The sequence below is a fragment of the Anser brachyrhynchus genome (assembly GCF_964034855.1).
Source record: "Anser brachyrhynchus genome assembly, chromosome: 2".
NCBI lineage: Eukaryota > Metazoa > Chordata > Aves > Anseriformes > Anatidae > Anser > Anser brachyrhynchus.
In genome coordinates, this window is record NC_137695.1 from 145,041,751 (window position 1) to 145,059,870 (window position 18,120).

General features: G+C 33.8%; 1 protein-coding gene across 6 annotated transcripts in view; it reads right to left on the reverse strand.

The window, feature by feature from the left end:
- The window catches only part of CSMD3 (CUB and Sushi multiple domains 3), a 703,323-nt gene that overhangs the window by 556,208 nt on the left and 128,995 nt on the right, over window positions 1-18,120 (reverse strand). The window contains exon 3 of one of the 6 annotated variants that reach the window (XM_080578054.1): window positions 539-5,411. The exons of the other annotated variants lie outside the window; for them this stretch is intronic. The gene's annotated coding sequence lies outside the window, so the exon portion shown is untranslated. The remainder of the gene's footprint in view (window positions 1-538; window positions 5,412-18,120) is intronic. 6 annotated transcript variants of the gene reach the window in all.

Genomic DNA, 18,120 nt, shown 5'->3' on the forward strand with positions numbered 1-18,120 from the left:
TTTATTGCTTAAATGATGATAAACTAGAGACTAGCTATTCTTAAAAAGAAAGTATGCACTATTTTTTCCAGCTTTCTGTTGGCAAAGTTCATCTGAACAGACCAGTATATAGTCTGATGATACATATATATGTGCAAGGCTAATCAACCATCTTGTGTCTGACTTATTAGACAGTTTCTCCACCACAGGTCTTCTCAACATACTGCATTTTAATATTGCAGGAAGAGATCTTCTGGCATATTGAAATTTTTAACTTGCTTTATATATATATGTTGCTGTATATATATATATTATATATAGTTGTTGTGGTTTAACCCAGCTGGCAGCTAAACACCACACAGCCGTTCGCTCACCTTCCCCCCTCCCTCTCTGGGATGGGGGAGAGAAACGGGAAAGTGAAGCCGGTGAGTTGAGATAAAGACAGTTTATTAAGACAGGAATATAATAATAACAATAATAATAATAATAGTGATAATGATAATAGTATTAATAATAATAATGTGTAAGAAAACAAGTGATGCACAATGCAATTGCTCACCACCCGCTGACCGATGCCCAGCCTATTCCCGAGCAGCCGGCCCCCCACCCCAGCCAGCCACCCCTATATATTGTTTAGCATGACGTCAGATGGTATGGAATACCCCTTTGGCCAGTTTGGGTCAGCTGTCCTGGGTCTGTCCCCTCCCAGCTCCTGCTGCACCCCCAGCCTGCTCGCTGGCAGGACAGAGCGAGAAGCCGAAAAGTCCTTGGCCTGGTGTAAACACTGCTCTGCAACAATTAAAAAACATCAGCATGTTATCAGCGCTCTTCTCATCCTAATCCAAAACATAGCACCCTACCAGCTACTATGAGGAAAAATTAACTCTGTCCTAACTGGAACCAGGACACTACATATTCATAGAGTCCATAGTTACTTTTTACTCCTTTCAGAATTTACTTGGTGTTTAGTCTCACTCTACATTTTGGCTTTCAATAGTCTTGCTTTCAAAAATACTTATTTTGTTTAAAATCTATTGCTTTTTCATTTCAGAAATATAATTCAGTGTTCTTTTGAAAGCACTTTATACTGCAAGATGTGCTACTTATATAGTAATTTGGATCAAATAAATATATATATATATTTTTTTTTCCCCAGACTTCTGTCTGTCCATAATGCTTAAAATGAGGGTTAGTGTTCTGAATCACTGTTAAATCTTAATATTTAAAATTAAGTACATTATCAGGTCATTGCATCTTAAGTTAGGAAACTAATATATTCTATTTCAAAACAGGTCAGCAGAATGGATTACTTATGCTGTAATTGACCAGGATAATGGATTTAGTCTTCGTATCAGAATGAAACTGTCAAGAATTTTTTAAAAGTTTAATTATAATTAGTTTTCTAGTTCTAATTTTCACATAAAAAGTTGTCATTGCTAAATTATAAATCAGTGCTATCTCTAAGGAAAAAAAAATGCTACTGAGGAGAATTATATCAAACATTTCTAGCAGCAGTCTGGGAGACTGTAAAGACTTTCTGTATGAACTGAGACATACAAAGGGAAATGTTAACTCTCTGGCTAACATCAGACCACTTCATTTACTTGGCTTCATTTACAATTGGCTATCCATCCTACTGTCACAGCCATGAAGGTTTCTACAGGCTGTTCAACAGACTTTGAGGACACAATATATTCCTGCTGTATGGTCTTTTTCCACATATCTGTGTGAATACTTACATGTTCTAAGCATGTTTAATAAGACATAAAATTATAAAATAGAATCACAGCAGAAGAGGGATGGTCTGGCTGCAGGAGCAGCACAACTGAATCTCTCAGTAAGTTTCTGTAGTCTACCTGTCTTTGCAACTTTTTCTTTGATGTTATTTGCTGCTAGTCCTTGTTTTTAATTAACAGTTTATTCTACTAAGCAGAAAGTTTCTAAATGACTCTCAGAGGCAGGAAATGGTCAGTCAGGGTTTAACTTTTTGTAAATGCAGGAGTGAAAAGGGTGACAATGTTCCCTTTCCTGCAAGAAGCCGAAGAAGGATAAGTTGGGTATACTCTTCTGTTTTCTTTGATGTTTTCATGATGAAAAATAATGTTGGCGATGGAAGAAATATTGGTACCATGGTGTCCTAAGACAGAATCTTTTTTTTTTTTTTCCCATAATTTTTTACCTTCATCTTCTTCAATGCCAGAGACTTCCAATATCAGTCATGCAAATCTCTCTATATTTTGAGACACAGACTGTAATATGCTGCATAATATTCTAATTATTCATAATGTTAAACAGCATTGTGAAGATCTCATCAATGGTGCAGTAAGTTTGAAGTAATACAGATATATTGATTTCAAATTGGAACAATTGTTCATGGGAATAGGTTAAATTAATATTGACAGTAACACACACATGGAATACTTACATTTTTATCAATTTCAAATAAAGCCAGATTTCGCCTGCTATGCTTTCTATATTAAGAGGAAGCAGTAACTTAATATAACGTACATTATTTTGTCTCCAGTTATTATCTAATTTGCCCTCATCCCATTAATTTTCCTCCTTCTGTTCACAGGAAGGTTGAATGGGGCTTTGAGCAATCTGTTCAAGTGGAAGGTGTCCCTGCCTTTGGCAGGGATGATCTTTAAGGTCCCGTCCAACCCAAACCATTCTACGATTCTGTGTTCATATTTTTACTTTGTTTCTTTTTATATGTTTGCATGAACAGTCTTCTCTTGAATTAGATAAGAAAAAAGAGTCTAAGCTTAGAAGTGACATGTCATGAAAATCCTAAACCTTGTTTTTTTAAACCTCAGATCAATATGTATTTTAAGATGCCATCTGGTATCTTCATACAAAACAACACAAATTTTGCAATGAAAGGGATTTTTTTAATAGACAATTATTGTTATCTCAGAGTGCTGATTTACATGAAATGAAGATTATTTAGCAGTGTTCAATTGATTTGTGACACTACGCCAGTTTGTTCTCTTATGTTTAATGGATATAATGCAAAACTTAACAGCCAAAGCAAAGCTTTTGCAATAACCTAGGAACACATTAAACTATGAATCAGAAAGCACTTATGACAATCTATCAAACACATTATTTATTTATTTATTTTTAATGCTAAGGACTCTTCTGCTCAGTTGGACGTATACATACTCCCAGTATAAAGATGCACCCTCCCTAACTGTGAAAGGACAATTGCTCAGTCATGAAACTAATTCTTAAAAGCTCTTTCATTGTAAGATTAATTATTTTTTATCTCCTGTTCAAGACTGAACCTAGGAATGGTTGATTTTTCCAATGCTACCAAGTTAGTTGTGAGTGAAAATAATCTCTTCCACAAACCATCATAAAAAAAAAAAAATCTCTTTTTTTTCTGCCATTATTTGGAAAATGTTAACTATTTAATTTCAGAATGGTTTGAGGGATAAATTTTATGAAGATCTGAGAGTCAAAAAGCTGCTAAATGCTGTGTTGCCTTATCTAAATTTTGAACACCCACCTCCCACAGCTGAATCTAAAAATCTATATTCCAGGTCTTAATTCCACATATTTTACAATGAGAAATTTCAAGGAAATACAGTTCATAGGTTTGAATGTTGAGCATGGAAACATATAGTACTGGCTAGCTGGTACAAACTGAGCGCAAGGTATGCTGTTACCTTGGAGTTTGAGACTACATAAATAACTAGTAAAGAAATAGGTCACAAACTGTGATCTATCCCTGAGAGCTCATGTCAAGACAGGGCTAAAATCCTTATGGCCTAAGGTTTTTTCCTAAAACATGATGGGTTCATACATACTGCTTAGGCCCATGCAGTCTCCCACATAATGCCTGGGAATTGTGCCAAGGTGCTAATTGATACAAGTGGAAAACATGCCAGGGAATAAATATTCTGACAAATGGCACAGATGATCAACTGCTAAGGTCTGTACTCATACTGCAGGCATGTTCAGTTTACTAGTATACAAAGAACTCAAGTGATTACGTCAGTGCTACAAAAATGCTTTTCCATCTGCTCAAAACAGATCTTGTTAATTATAACCCCTGGAACTATTCTTATAGAGATCAAACTGGGATCACTGTTTTATTTTTCATTTTAATGCAGTCACAAGAGGAAGATGTGTTGTGAGTGGAGAAAAGGCAATCTGTGAAATGGAGACTCTGTAAGATTTTCTGGGAATCACTGTTAATAACAGTGTAAGCAGAAAATCAGGCTCCCACTGTAAACATTTGAAATTAAATTTCCAGAAAAATTGATTTTTTTTTTTTTTCCGAGCACTTCATGCAGCAGGAAAAGATACTTGTATTTATTTTTACTGACACCTTTCAGATAAAAAAACCTGAATGCCAGTAAGACTGTTTGTTGTTCGGCTTGATGAAAGATGCTGGTATAAGACTTTGTATTCCTAGTGCAAATGACTAACAGAGACCACATAAATTGCATTCTGAAAGCATTCCTTTCTCCTACACCTTAAAAAGGGAGCCCAGACTGTCGAGGTCACACAATAAATATATATGCTGTAGGTGTCTGATGTTATCTAACGTGAGTCATGGATTATATATCTTGCATACAGATGTGCTTAAACAATTAGACTTTTATGTGTTTATATACTGCAGAAGATGTGTCTAGACTATTTAAGTTTCTACATTACTTTATAGACAACTGAAATAGGAAAAATCTGAGGTTGGGCATATTCATCCTCAGCTTAAATAAACATTTTCTGAATTCACATTTATTTTTTAATGTGATTGTAAGTGTATTGCTATCTTTCCAACTATTTATTTAACATATAAACTCCTAGCCACTTGCCTGAATTTTAATTCTCTAAATTGCATTAACATTCATGTCCTCCGTTTAAAAACAAAACAGTCATTGCAAACAAACAAGCAAACAGTTGTATAAATAAAAACTGTAAGACTATCATTTCTTAGTTTTGTACCCCTTCATTTTTAGATTCTGTGTTTTAAAGGCCTGAGAATATCCAGAATGCTTTCAGAACCAGCTTCATCTGGATCAGTTTTTAAAAGTCTGTTAATCAACACGCTTTTTTACAACCAGTTTCATAAACATTTGAATTAAAATTAACTAAGCTGCTCATTATGTTATTTTTTCTCCATATACCATACTGCAAAACTTTTGAAGTTTCAAAAAGTATTAGAGGGAAGAAAAGCACTTAGTAATGTTTTGGGTCTGGAAAAGGCACAATACAGTAGACATTAATACAGAACATACACAAATTTCTGGAGAAGTTTAAACCATTTATAACACAATTACCAATTATGCTTGCAACCCAGAGTTTAAATGTTCAGGAACTCTTAGGATAAATTTCTGCTGAGTTCTTTTTTTTCTTTTTTCTTTTTTTCACTGTGAAAGTTTTGGTTTAGGTACACTTCCCAATCTTGATTGTGTCATCATGACCTGAGTTACAGAGAAAACAAGTCACTTGGGGAAGATTAGTAGCTCCAAAGAAACCATTGGAAAGGTTGGGTTTCTTAAATCTAATTCTTTTATCATAGCCAAAGGTGAACATGTCACAATAATTCTCTTTAATTAAAGTTCGTTCCAAGGCTATGATTAATAAAGCTGATAGAAGTGTTGCTCAACAGACAGACATGATAAAAAAGCTGAAGAAACTACCCCTGCTCCACAGAAGTAGGTCATATGCATCACTCATTGCTGTTTTGCTAGATCAAGTGCTTGTATATTGCCAATGTGTAAAAGCAAAACACAATATAGCAAACCAAATACAGCACCAAAAAGCAATAATCAGATTTTCCAGGACAGAAGATAATAAATCCAGCCATCTATAAGAGATATCTCTGAACAGTTCATCTAAATTCCGTTGATAATTAGTTGAAACTGGCATCTTTAACAAACAATTAATGAGCTTAATGAAGGACATCAGCTTTAGAATGAGGATGTCCAAATCAAGTCAGGAGAGCTCATGCTTTCACCTATGGTAAAAGGAACAGAACTCCCCTTCAGACATCAATGTTTTAAACAATTGTAACTAAAGGAGATGAATCTGACCCATAATCAATTATTTAATATTAATATCAATTATTTAATCAATTATTTAATATTAATTTGGCAACCATTGTTTACCAAAATTAATATATAAGAAGTAAGTCTTGTCTGAGTTATTTTCTGTCTTTTATCTCCACAAGTATTTCCACTTCTTATTAACTCATGTTTGTTGTTGTTGTTGTTGTGTTGTTTATTTTATTATTTTTTTCTGTAAATAATGCAGGTTTTGAATTGTTCAGAGATGAAATCTAAGAAAGTCCTCCAGCTACACAGGCAGCAGAACAGATTAGATTTCATTCACAATGATTCCATCTATGGAAATAACTACTACAGTTACTTCAGATAGGATTTTCTATTTAATCTGCATTAAATTGAAAGCGGCTGTACTGTGTCTTCTACAATTAGATATACCATCTTAGTCTTCATCAGATATCCCTGTTGGAAGTTGATTTTATTACTTTGCCACATATCAGAATTCATTTTGAAAGATGGTGAAGTCTGGACATTGAGAAAGAAGAATATATTTAATGGATTTAATAAAGGCGAAACAAAACTTTAATTTTCAGTGCATGACCACTGTTTTTTAACATGTACATGAATTAGAAATGATAAATTCACTACGAAAAAATAATAAAGTAAAAAAAAATGAAAAAATATTATCAATAAAACTAATAATTAGAGCATATGCATTGACAGGTAAAAAATTAGTGGACAATATTCACCCATTTCCATCATATTATTTGAAAATTTGAAGTTGAAATCAGGAAAATGCAGGAAATGTGACCTGGAGTGCTTTTAGTTCCCTTTTCTGTAAAGGGATGAAATAACCTGCAAAGAACAACTTCCATTTTATGTGTACATTTATTATTATTATATATAACGTATTTTGTATAGTTAGCTTGGTTTCTCTGTAGTGGAAGTTATATACAGTGCCAATGTCAGGATTTTTAGTCTGTAATCATGCCTTCAATTCACCCATACAATTCATATTAGTGTAAATGGTCGATGTACAAATGAACCAAAAGCAAGAAATTACTCTAAGTCCTGTGGCCCTCTGGAGTGCTGCAAGGCTGTCAGTTTGCATTAGAAGATATTTCCTTGCATTTGGTATCCTGCAAAAGGACTGACAATTTGAGATATACAAGCAAAGTTTTGTTTCCATATTATTGGATGCCAAACATTCTAACACATTTTTCTTCTCCAAGTAAAATATATCATTTGATTATCATAATATGTGGTCAGTCATTCCAAATTAGACGGTAAATTTTACTCCTGCCCTCAGGTGCACTTTATAGGCCAGAACCTACAGGCAGAATTTGATTGTTGAACAGATATAGCAAATAAATAAACATAAATCATGTAATCCAGAAACAGGGCAAACAGAACACATACAGCATTTGATTTTACTCACTCTTCCTTTTGTCTTCTTTTGTTACAGCTTTGTCTGGCATATTTTTCCATTAAAATATCAAATATTACTATCCCAGCTCACTGAAGGTTCATTGTACTAACACTGTCCTATCAAACCATCTGTCATTGTTACTAACATGAATAGAATTCATCCCTAGTTACCTTTATAAAGATTCCAGTTAGGCATATCCTAAATAAACCACTTATTCTGAAAAGAAGATTGCTTTGCACACAGACTTATTTATGTTGCTACCTTGTTACTGTATTCAAAACCCCTATTTGATACATCTCAATTACTACCCAAAATTCTTCACGCAATCTAAACCATATTGTGCTAGTGGAAATGACAAGAAGGGGATACCGGCTCAAAGCCTGGTTTTCACACAAACAGAAGATAAGCAAAAACTATGCTTGTGAACAAATTGGTAAGAGGTGCGTTGTCATTAACTTTCTATGTCAGTATCTCTACTTTCATTTCTGTGTGTATGTCCAAATACAGGCTGGAGATAAAACAGTAAAGTAAAATGGTTAGGAGAAATGAAGCCGAAAGGTGAGTAAGATTTTAAAGACTACTCCTAGCTCACTATCCCCTTTCTTTTACAAGCCCATTTCTGTGGGTGCCTATAAGCTTGAGCAGATACCCCCGGACATCACAGCTCCTCTGCCATTCACACAAACAGATAATAGAAAATAAAAATACAATGTTCCTGTCAGCCCTGAAGTCAAAGGCCTGGGACTCTTTGCGCTTGAAAACTGAAAGGGCCTGCACAGTTCCTCCTTCACAATTTAAAAAATGTCTTATCAGTTTTACTGCTGTTATGCTGTTGTACCCAGAAGAAATGCTGACAAGAAGCATTTTTAATTCAAAGCTTCTGCTCAATAGTTCACAGCAGAGAAGTGACCTAGAATCCTCTAAATTTTCTATGTCAGACAAGCTGTCTTTTAAAGACCCTGGAGAGATTATTTTTAAAATATCACTGTTTCTGAAAGGAAATACCTTTCTGAAAGGAAGCAACCTGGGTCCCACCTTGTCTGCAGAGACTAGGGTGTAGATGGGCTGGGGGCAGAGGAGGTGTGGAAAGAGGAAAGAGAGGAGAAGTTGTCGTGATTTGAGAATAAAAAGTAAAATCTCAGTAATGACTGACAGGCTCAAAAAAAACTGTTACTGCATGCATGAAACTTCACAATACCCTTTGTATAGAGTAGTTATAAAACTTCAAACTTGTCTTTTAGTTATTCTTCCAAGAAAAGAAAAAAAAAATCTTCCCAAATCTTTGTCAGATTAACAATTAAAACCTTGACTGATGTATTCTGTGTCCTTTTGAGTCCTTTCTGAGTCCTTTGTACAGTCTTGCAATTTTTTTTGGCTTCAACAGTGACTTTCTCACAGAGGCTTTAATGTCTATTTTATTTTTTTGGTTTTAATTTTTCATGTCACTGTAATCAAGTTGGGGTTGGTCTGCTGGAGGGTGGGAAGGCCCTGGACAGGATGGGTCAATGGGTAGAGGTCAATGGGATGAGGTTCAACATAGCTAAGTACCAGGTCCTGCACTTTGGCCACAACAACTCCATGTAGCGCTACAGACTTGGGGGAGAGTGGCTGGAAACCTGTGCAGAGGAAAAGGATCTGGGGGTGCTGATTGATGCTCACATGAGTCAGCAGTGTGCCCAGGTAGCCAAGAAGGCCAACGGCATCCTGGCTTGTATCAGGAATAGTGTAGCCAGCAAGACCAGGGAGGTGATCATTCCTATGTACTATTCCTCTGATGGGGCCGCACCTTGAGTACTGTGTTCAGTTTTGGGCTCCTAACTACAAGAAAGACATCAAGGTCCTGGAACATATCCAGAGAAGGGCTACGAAGCTGGTACAGGGCCTGGAACACAAGTCCTATGAAGAGTGGTTGAGGGAACTGGGATTGTTTAGTCTGGAGGAGGCTCAGGGGAGACCTTATTGTTCTCTACGACTAACTGAAAGGAAGTTGTGGGGAGCTGGGGGTTGGCCTCTTTAGGCCTTTTAATTAGTGATAGGACTAGAGGGATTGGCCTCAAGTTGCACCAGGGGAGGTTCAGGTTGGAAATTAGGAGACATTTCTTCTCAGAAAGAGGAGTCAGGCATTGGAACGAGTTGCCCAGGGAGGTGGTGAAGTCACTGTCCCTGGGGGTTTTCAAGGCAAAGTTGGACGTGGTGCTTAGGGACATGGTTTAGTGGGTGACATTGGTAGTAGGGTGATGCTTGGACCAGATGATCTTGAAGGTCTTTTCCAACCTTAATGATTCTATGATTCTATGAACAGCAAAAAGCTTTACTGGAAATCACCACCAGAGATCCTTATCAAAAGGTCATATCAGTAATGTTGTGGGGGAAATAAGACCCAGCCAGTAATCAGATCTCTTTAATAGGGCCTGGGACTCTACAAATTCTGACTCTTCCCCTTGATCCTGCTATGAGAAGCCAGGGTTCTTCAAGGAGCTGGATAACAGTAGGAAATTTGATTTCAGTAAATTAAACCATACAAAAAAAAATTATATATATATATAACCTGTAGATCATAAAAGTATACAGCAGAATCAAATTATAAATGCAAGTAATTAAATTATATGACTATCTCCATCTCTCTTACTATGAATTGTCACACTGTATTTGCTGTTTCTGTTTTTCTTAGTCGATTTTATTCCTAATAGGTCAAAATTGTTCAACATTGCTATTTTAAGGAAATATTTTTAAGATGGTCAAAAATAGTTATTTACAATATAGTGGACTTTGTATAGCTCAGTAATTAAAAAAAAATAAATGTATAAACCAGAAAGTTTCTTAAGTTTTCTTACTGATACAATCTAAATGTTTAAAACATAGACATGACTGAATTTTTTAGCTGTAATGCTACTCTGATTGTATCAATTAACCTTTTTCTCTCAGACTTCTACCTGCCTATTTTTAAAGTACCTTGAGTCCATTACAGTAAACTCAGAAGAACAGACTCAAAATCATATTATTGCAAAAAATAATATTTTAATATCAAATTTGTGAATGAGAGAATAATATTATCCATTTAAAAGCAAAACTAAAAAACAAACAAACAAACACACAACCAACTATGCAGAATAGTATTTAACTGGATGGTATAAAAATGCTGAGAAAGGAAGTGAAATTTATAGCTTGTTTGAATTATTACCTGGAGAAAAAAAAAAAAAAAAAAGAGAGAGAGAGAGAGATTGCAATATGTGAAGTAAATACTTAATTGTCCATGCAAGTGTAACAGTTGCAACGATCTAGTTTGAGAGATACACACTACATCTGGTAGATAGTTAACTAATAGGTTCACATAGTCTACACCTTGAGTAAGTGCCCTGCTTGAACTTAGGTAAATTTGCAGTCAGGGTGGCAATCTAAATTTTGATCTTTTCTTCAAGAAGGAGTTTTCTAACCAATACAAGGAATTTCCAACCAGATGACAGGTGTCTTTTTTGGATTACACAGCTACTACATTGGGTTATTCTACAAGATATGAGCAATTATTTTTATATTTCCATACTTTACTGTAGTAAAGTGGTTTACTGAACCTAATTGAAAATGTTACCTAATTAAGATTTAGATTCCTTTTTTTCTATTTTAAAATTTAAACATATCAACTTAATAGTTTCTTTTTCCTAAAATCTACCGATTTCTTTCAGTCCCATTATCTTTTCAGCACTTTTTAAAATTCACAATAATTTAATTTTCTTTCTTTAATTTCTCAAATTTTCATGAGGTCTCAGTGAAATGACAAATGTCTTACTATCTGAGGCTCTTAGACAGAACAAGATGCTGTTTCCTTTTTTCATTTTTCAGTCTTTCTGACAACATTTTTATTATTCTTGTTCAGCTTGTGAAATCACACTCTTAGAAATTAGATCTCTTTATAATTACAGTAGATTTTACAGTGACAGTGCTATGAGTTTCAGAGACTATCTCACTTGAAATATACGAGTGACAATATAAGTTTGGATCCAGGTAAATAACAGAATGTCTGATACATTACTAAATAAAAGAGAGAAAAAAAAAAGTTAAAAAACAAATAGAGTCTTTAAAATGATGGCTACTTTATACAATATACTAGAGGGTTTGTTTTGATTTGCTTTGTTTCTTTCTAAATGCTTCCGCTTACCAAGCAACTGTTAGCAGATGAATAAGCTCTGCTAATAACCTCTCAATGATTCATTGAAGTAGACGAACACTTACCAGAAAAGTGAAAAGAATGTGCCATCTATTTAAGCAGTTAAAATTCCACAAGGTAAAGATAAAGCTGTTTAAGCAAAATAAGGCACAAGTCCTTTACTCATAGCAATAATCACTTAACCATATTTATGTTTTTTAGAGGTGCTTGTTGGCCAGAAAAATTAGCAGACAATGTGCTAATAGTTCTCTGCACTAAGTTTACTCAGCTTTAATTAATATAATTTAATTAATTTAATTGCTAATACTGCTTCAGGAGGAATGAACTTTCAAGCAGGTATTGTGTAGTGGAAATGTAGTTTAGGTATTTAATCTGTTTTTATAAACTTAAAGTAGAAATATACTCTCAGCCCTTTGGCTGTGCAGCACATTCAACTTGAAAACCTTTTAGGAACAGGAGACATTTTACATTTCTTTGTAAAATGACACGTAAATTAATGACACTTTAAAAATATCTAAAATATTAGATTTCATTAGATTTCACTTAATTTCATTTCACTAGATGATAAAGTGGAACAATTACACTTTTAAAAAGGAAAGTCACAATCAATATTATGAGTTTTGCTTGCACTCAATATCTATTGCATTAACTTTAGAAAATGGCTAAAAAAAATACCATACTGCAAGTATATTCTAATAGAGTGGAATACAACACAGCATCTATGCATTTTTGTGTTTAGGATTATGCATACTACAAACAAAAGAATTCTTGGCATAAAAAAAAAAAAAAATAGCTCTGACCACTATTTTTTTCTACTTTTTATAATATAAATCATAAGAAAAAGGACTTCTTGTTTGAACTCAGTATTACAAATATTTTGGAAATTAATAGTAGCCAACTAAGTATAATAACTTAGTTAAAAATCTACTATTTGAAATTATAGTAGTGGTCATTGCATTTTTATTTATATTGTTAATTTAAAATTTTTATTCTTAAAATGGTATGATTGCAATTAGCAATATTCATTAAAGCAATGTTAACTAGACAGTCATTTGGTCTTTGCACTTCTTAAATGGTGTAGAGAAAAATAATATTTAATTTATTGGATTTGTCCTTTTTTTTCCTTCTTGCTATGAACAGACCTCATTTATATAATTTTTATATAATTCATTTACTCTCCAAGTCAAAAAAATAAGCAATGGATCAGATGAACTGTAATGACATCCTAATTTTGATCAGGGATGGAGAAATATATACTTAGGTCAGATCTGTAGACATAACACTAAGTCTACAACAAAAACAAGCACATTCTGGAAATAATAAGCTTCCTAGCTTCAGACTTTCAAAGAACTGGACAAATTCAGAAATATGCCAAAATCTAGTCTTGCCTTCATTGAAAAAAGGCCAAAGTAATGAGAAAAATCAACAAGCAAATAATGTGAAATGTTCAGATAAATCAGCTGCAGGTAGCAGTATGTAAGAGTCTCTGACTTGTCCTAATGGTCTGATCATGAAACAGTTGTAGCGTTTTATCATTCCCACCAGTCAAAAGTCCCAGGTGCCCTGTGGAGTCAATGTGGTGTTCATCTGTTCGTAAGGCAACAACAGATGTGACCTGAAGGCAGGAACATCGATAATGCCACGTGTACCTATCTTTTCAACCTTGTCACCTGCACTCACGTGACAATACAGCCCTTTAAACTGATTGAAATTTCTGTGGTGGCAAGCATTAAAAATTTCTAAGACTATCATTTCATGTCATACACTCTGTCAAAGACAAAAAAAAAAAAAAAGGAAAAATGGTACAGGTGAGACTAAGTGTGACTTAGCTACATGCTTACATGTGCTATTTGCTTATGGTTGCTTTACAGACAGTATTGAGGAAAGGAGTGAGATCATAGAAACATAGAATTATTTAGGTTAGAAAAGACCTCTAAGATCATCTAGTCCAACATTTAAAGTTCCAGAGATAGTACTCTAGAAATGTTTATTTCTGTTCTTTCCTATATAGGAAGTCTACAAGGACAAAGTAAGATATTGACATCAGCACTGTAACTGTGTACTGCAAGCTTTGTGAATCATGTAAGAGGATTTATAAACTGATGCAGTAATCTTTAAAAATGTTACCTGCAAGATAGTGTACTTGGCTGAAAGGAATGAGCTGACAAAATAACAATTAAAAGTGATTTTAAACAAAACAAATAAAAAAAACCCACACCATCTCTTAGAAGGAAGCAGAGAAAACATAATCTGAAATAGTTTACAAGGGAAAGACAACCTTAAAATAGGAAGGACTGGGGACTGAAAGGAGACCTAAATTTCATGGGAAATGGTGGCAGCCTAGAGGAAAAAAAAAAAAAAAAGCACAAATTATATGTTAAGATTGCAACTTCTTAAATTAATTTTCTCTTCTGTAACTATCTCCAATCTGTAATGTATATGTAATCTTTGGGATATTTTTTTCCTTTTTAATTTATCATTTTAAGTCTGTATAGTGATCAAACTGGTTTCAAGTAAATATATACATTATTGTATAACAACACTATAATAGTTTCATCAAAAACCCAAATCCAAATATGACAAACTTGTTCTTTGCAACCCAAAACAAGCTTGGGAATCCAAGATATTATGATGCATTTTCTTCTAAAATGGGAGAGCCAGTTTTGTGCATTCAGTAAACCTGCTTGCAGGCATTACACAATAGCAAGGACAGACAAGTGGTAAAACAGGACTGTTATAATCTCTTATTGTCACTCTGCATTACACATTTTGCATCAAGATGCAGTTTGGTAAATGTTTTAAATTAAGGCAAAAGAGCAATGTTTTTTTCATGCTATCAGCTCTGTGTTTCTCATGCATGCTTAGGTTGTTGTTAGCATTTTTGAGCCATGCAGAAAGCTGGATCAGAGAAAAAGATGGGGGTACAAGTGGAGGCAATGCAATATGTTTTCAACCATACTAATTCCCTAATCTGTCTATCTGCATTGCTTTGTGAATGCTGCAGCAACCAAAGAGGAAGGGAGAAAGGGACATGTGGCTGGGGACCAGACTAAGCCAGTAGCATTTCAAAAGCAATAATAGTATTTTATCCTAAAAGTCACATAAGCAATGCTTATTCAATTCCTTAGCCTGCTCTCTAGTTCTGGTTTAATCTTACCAAACTGGTGGTTGCCTCTCTGAAAAACTTCTCTAAAACAGTGCATATTTGTCTTGACCCGTTGGTCAAAACTGAAATTTATTGCCCCCAAACACCAATGTGCTAGTGTTTTTCTGCCAGTTTGCACTTAAAACCAAGTCTGCTTCAAGAAAACTTAGTTTCTTTCTTAATTTCTGTTATCATCTTCCAAGAGCTTCTTCCTCTTTGGATTTATTTTGCCCAATTTACTCCTTGGTTTTACCCAACTTTTCCTGGGTTTATGAACATTATTAGTATTTATATTGTACTTTAAAAGATTTTTAATAATATATAAATAAATATATTTAATTGAAGGTTTCAGAATAAAAGGATCCTTTCAAGGGAATGCTAAGCCTTGGTAAAGGTCGAGGCGTAAAGAGCCTGTATTTCAATACACCTCAACAATATGTAAATTTTGAATGTATTTTAGATGTGAGTAGCAGAATTATGGATGAAAGTAGAAAAATTTTCTCAAGACACTTCATGCCCAGAATAACACGGTCTTATTGCTTGCTTTAAGAGCTCTCATGACAAGCACAAAATTGAGCAATGTTCCACTGTAAATAAAGATGACATAACATGCTGTTATTTTACAACGCTACTTGTCTATAAACATCTTACTCTTCTCATCTGTCTACTTTCTAATAACTAGTAAACCAGAGAGACAGGACACTGAAAGGAATAAGTATACATCAGAGGCTTTCATTTCTATATCACCAGTTCAGGCCGAGTCATGCTCATGTTGAAAGGAGCATTTTCTTATGCCGTGGTTTCAAATAATTTCTCAGATGATATATATCTTCATCACAAAATCAGCTCCATTACTGCCACTAAGTGCATCAGTGTTGATTATCTCTTTAGGGGGACTGGAAATTGAATGTTGCAAATAACAATGATATCTTGTCCTGAAAGAACTAAGAACACACATGCCTCAGAGGCACATTAGGGAGAGTAAGGGAAAAGTAGCATATGTGCTAAATTAAACAAAGTAAGAAAGAGAGAAAGAGAGAAAGAGAGAGAGAGAGAAAGAGAGAGAAAGGAAGGAAGGAAGGAAGGAAGAAAGGAAGGAAGGAAGGAAGGAAGGAAGGAAGGAAGGAAGGAAGGAAGATCTTTGTGATCTTAATGTTTTGATTTCTTAATTTCTTCTTTAACTAACTTTAATTTAATTTAATTTAATTTCTAGTTCTTTAAACCAAAAAATGTATTAATAATTCATTATGATTTTTCTTTAGGATTAAGTTCTTTATTTAAAAAAAAAAAAAGGAAGCTTTGGACTTTGAAACATTTTTAATATAGAGCCTCATTAAAAAAAAAAAAAAGTTTTAAAATCATGTCAATATATTGGGACAACTTTTCCAGTAACACCTAAGCATGAATCTTAGATTAAGAAGCTTAGCTAATTCATTTTAGCTGTGACATGCAATTTATGGTCCATGGGATTTTAGAGGCCTGCTGTCAACAGTGCAACAAAGGAGTATTGCTTTTTCTTCCTGTTCATGTAGGGAGGTTCATCAATAGAAAAGCAGAATTACCGCATGAGAATGTCTCTTCCAACAAGAAGGCTTGTATTCATTTGTAGATATATTTGCTTTCAATCATTTTCACTTTTTTCTTTTTTTTTTTTTTTTTTTGAAATTGCAAGGCATCCAGTGCCTTGAACAAGACATCTAATCTAGTTCACAGTTATTCCACTCACTCTCAAAGTTGTCTAAATTTACAAAGAAGTTTGCTTGAATGACGTTATTGGCTAGTGAGCAATCTTCTGTTAAGAACTGATTTTTTAAAAAAGCATACATATTAGAAACAAAACAAACCACCAAAACTCCAAACTTACCAAACACCTTCCAGCAAATTCTATTTCATTTTCAACAGGCAGAGATACTAATTAGTAAATAATTTAGTAGTATTAGATAGCAATTTAGATAGTATCTAGTAAGTAACTACTTCTCTCTTCTTAAAAAAAGTGTCATTATAATCACAGCAAAATCACAGAATCATCTAGGTTGGAAGACACCTCCAAGATCACCCAGTCCAACCTCTGACCTAACACTAACAAGTCCTCAATGATAATGTACAAAATTATAATGTCCAAAATGATAATGCAATAATGGTATTGTTCTGGAAAACGTCAGTGACTGACACAACCAGGTACTTAATTACAAACCTAAAAAAAATTCGCTTATTTCCAGGCATGTTACAGTTTCCATAATTTCTATTAAGCTTAGTGGGAGCTGCAGAATGTTCAACAGTATGAAAATTTACATACTATACATTTAACTCGTATGCAAATTTACATACTATACATTTAACTCATATGAAAAACTAGCAAACTTTGAAAATCTGTTAAGATGTAAAAATGGGTCTGTTCTTGGGCCAGAGTTCTATATTATTAGGATGCATGTTCTCATTGTTCATACAGAAGTTCTATAAAAGCTAGTACAAATCGAAGCCAAAATTCTATCAAAGAAAAAATACAGGTTGAAAGATTCAGCCATACAGCCTTTAAGATATGTGTCACTTATTAGTAGTTTAATTTTTATAAACACTATGGATATTTCAAAGTGTGCTATTGTGCATTACTGCTTCAAAATTTCATTGAACTATAATTTAAGAAAAGCATGAAGGAAGAAACTGCTTATAAACATGGAGATGCATTGATACTTTAATGAACACTGCATTAGTTCCTAAAGAATACTGTTTCAGCTTTATTGGATTACAGTTATCTCTACTTCCCTAGACATGAGATCAAAATGTGAATCTTAAATTAGATTGTCTTCAGATTTGTTTTTGTCTGTGTATTGTATTTATCCTGTAGCTGATCAATTTAAGTTCAAAAAGAAAACATCAGAATCTCTTGGTAAATGTCTTTCAAGACTTGCAGTGTACATATATATATATATGTTGTTCATGAAAAATGACATTGAATATATATGAAAAGAATAAAGTAAGGCTGACAGATAATTAAGATTTCAAATTAATTACTGTCTCAAATTTTGATATGAATAGGTTGACAAATATGGCTTATTTAGCAACATTATTCTTAAAAGAAATAAATTAAACAAAACACTGAAATATTAAGTTCTGTTTGTTGGTTTTTTTTTTTTTCAAACAAGGGGAGAGAGGTGTTTTTTTGTTTTTCTTTTTTATTTTTTTCAATAATTAAGTATTACGTAAGGCAGAAGAAATGATAGATTGCTCATTGTTTTTTAACATTCCAATAACGAGGTTTTGCAGATGTTATAACTAACAAATTTATCTCCATCCGTTAAGCTTGGAACAAAACTATGCACAGTTCTCCATGTGGCTTTTTAATCAATTAACCTCTTATTTATTAATCTAATTTTTAAGATTTAGAAAAGAA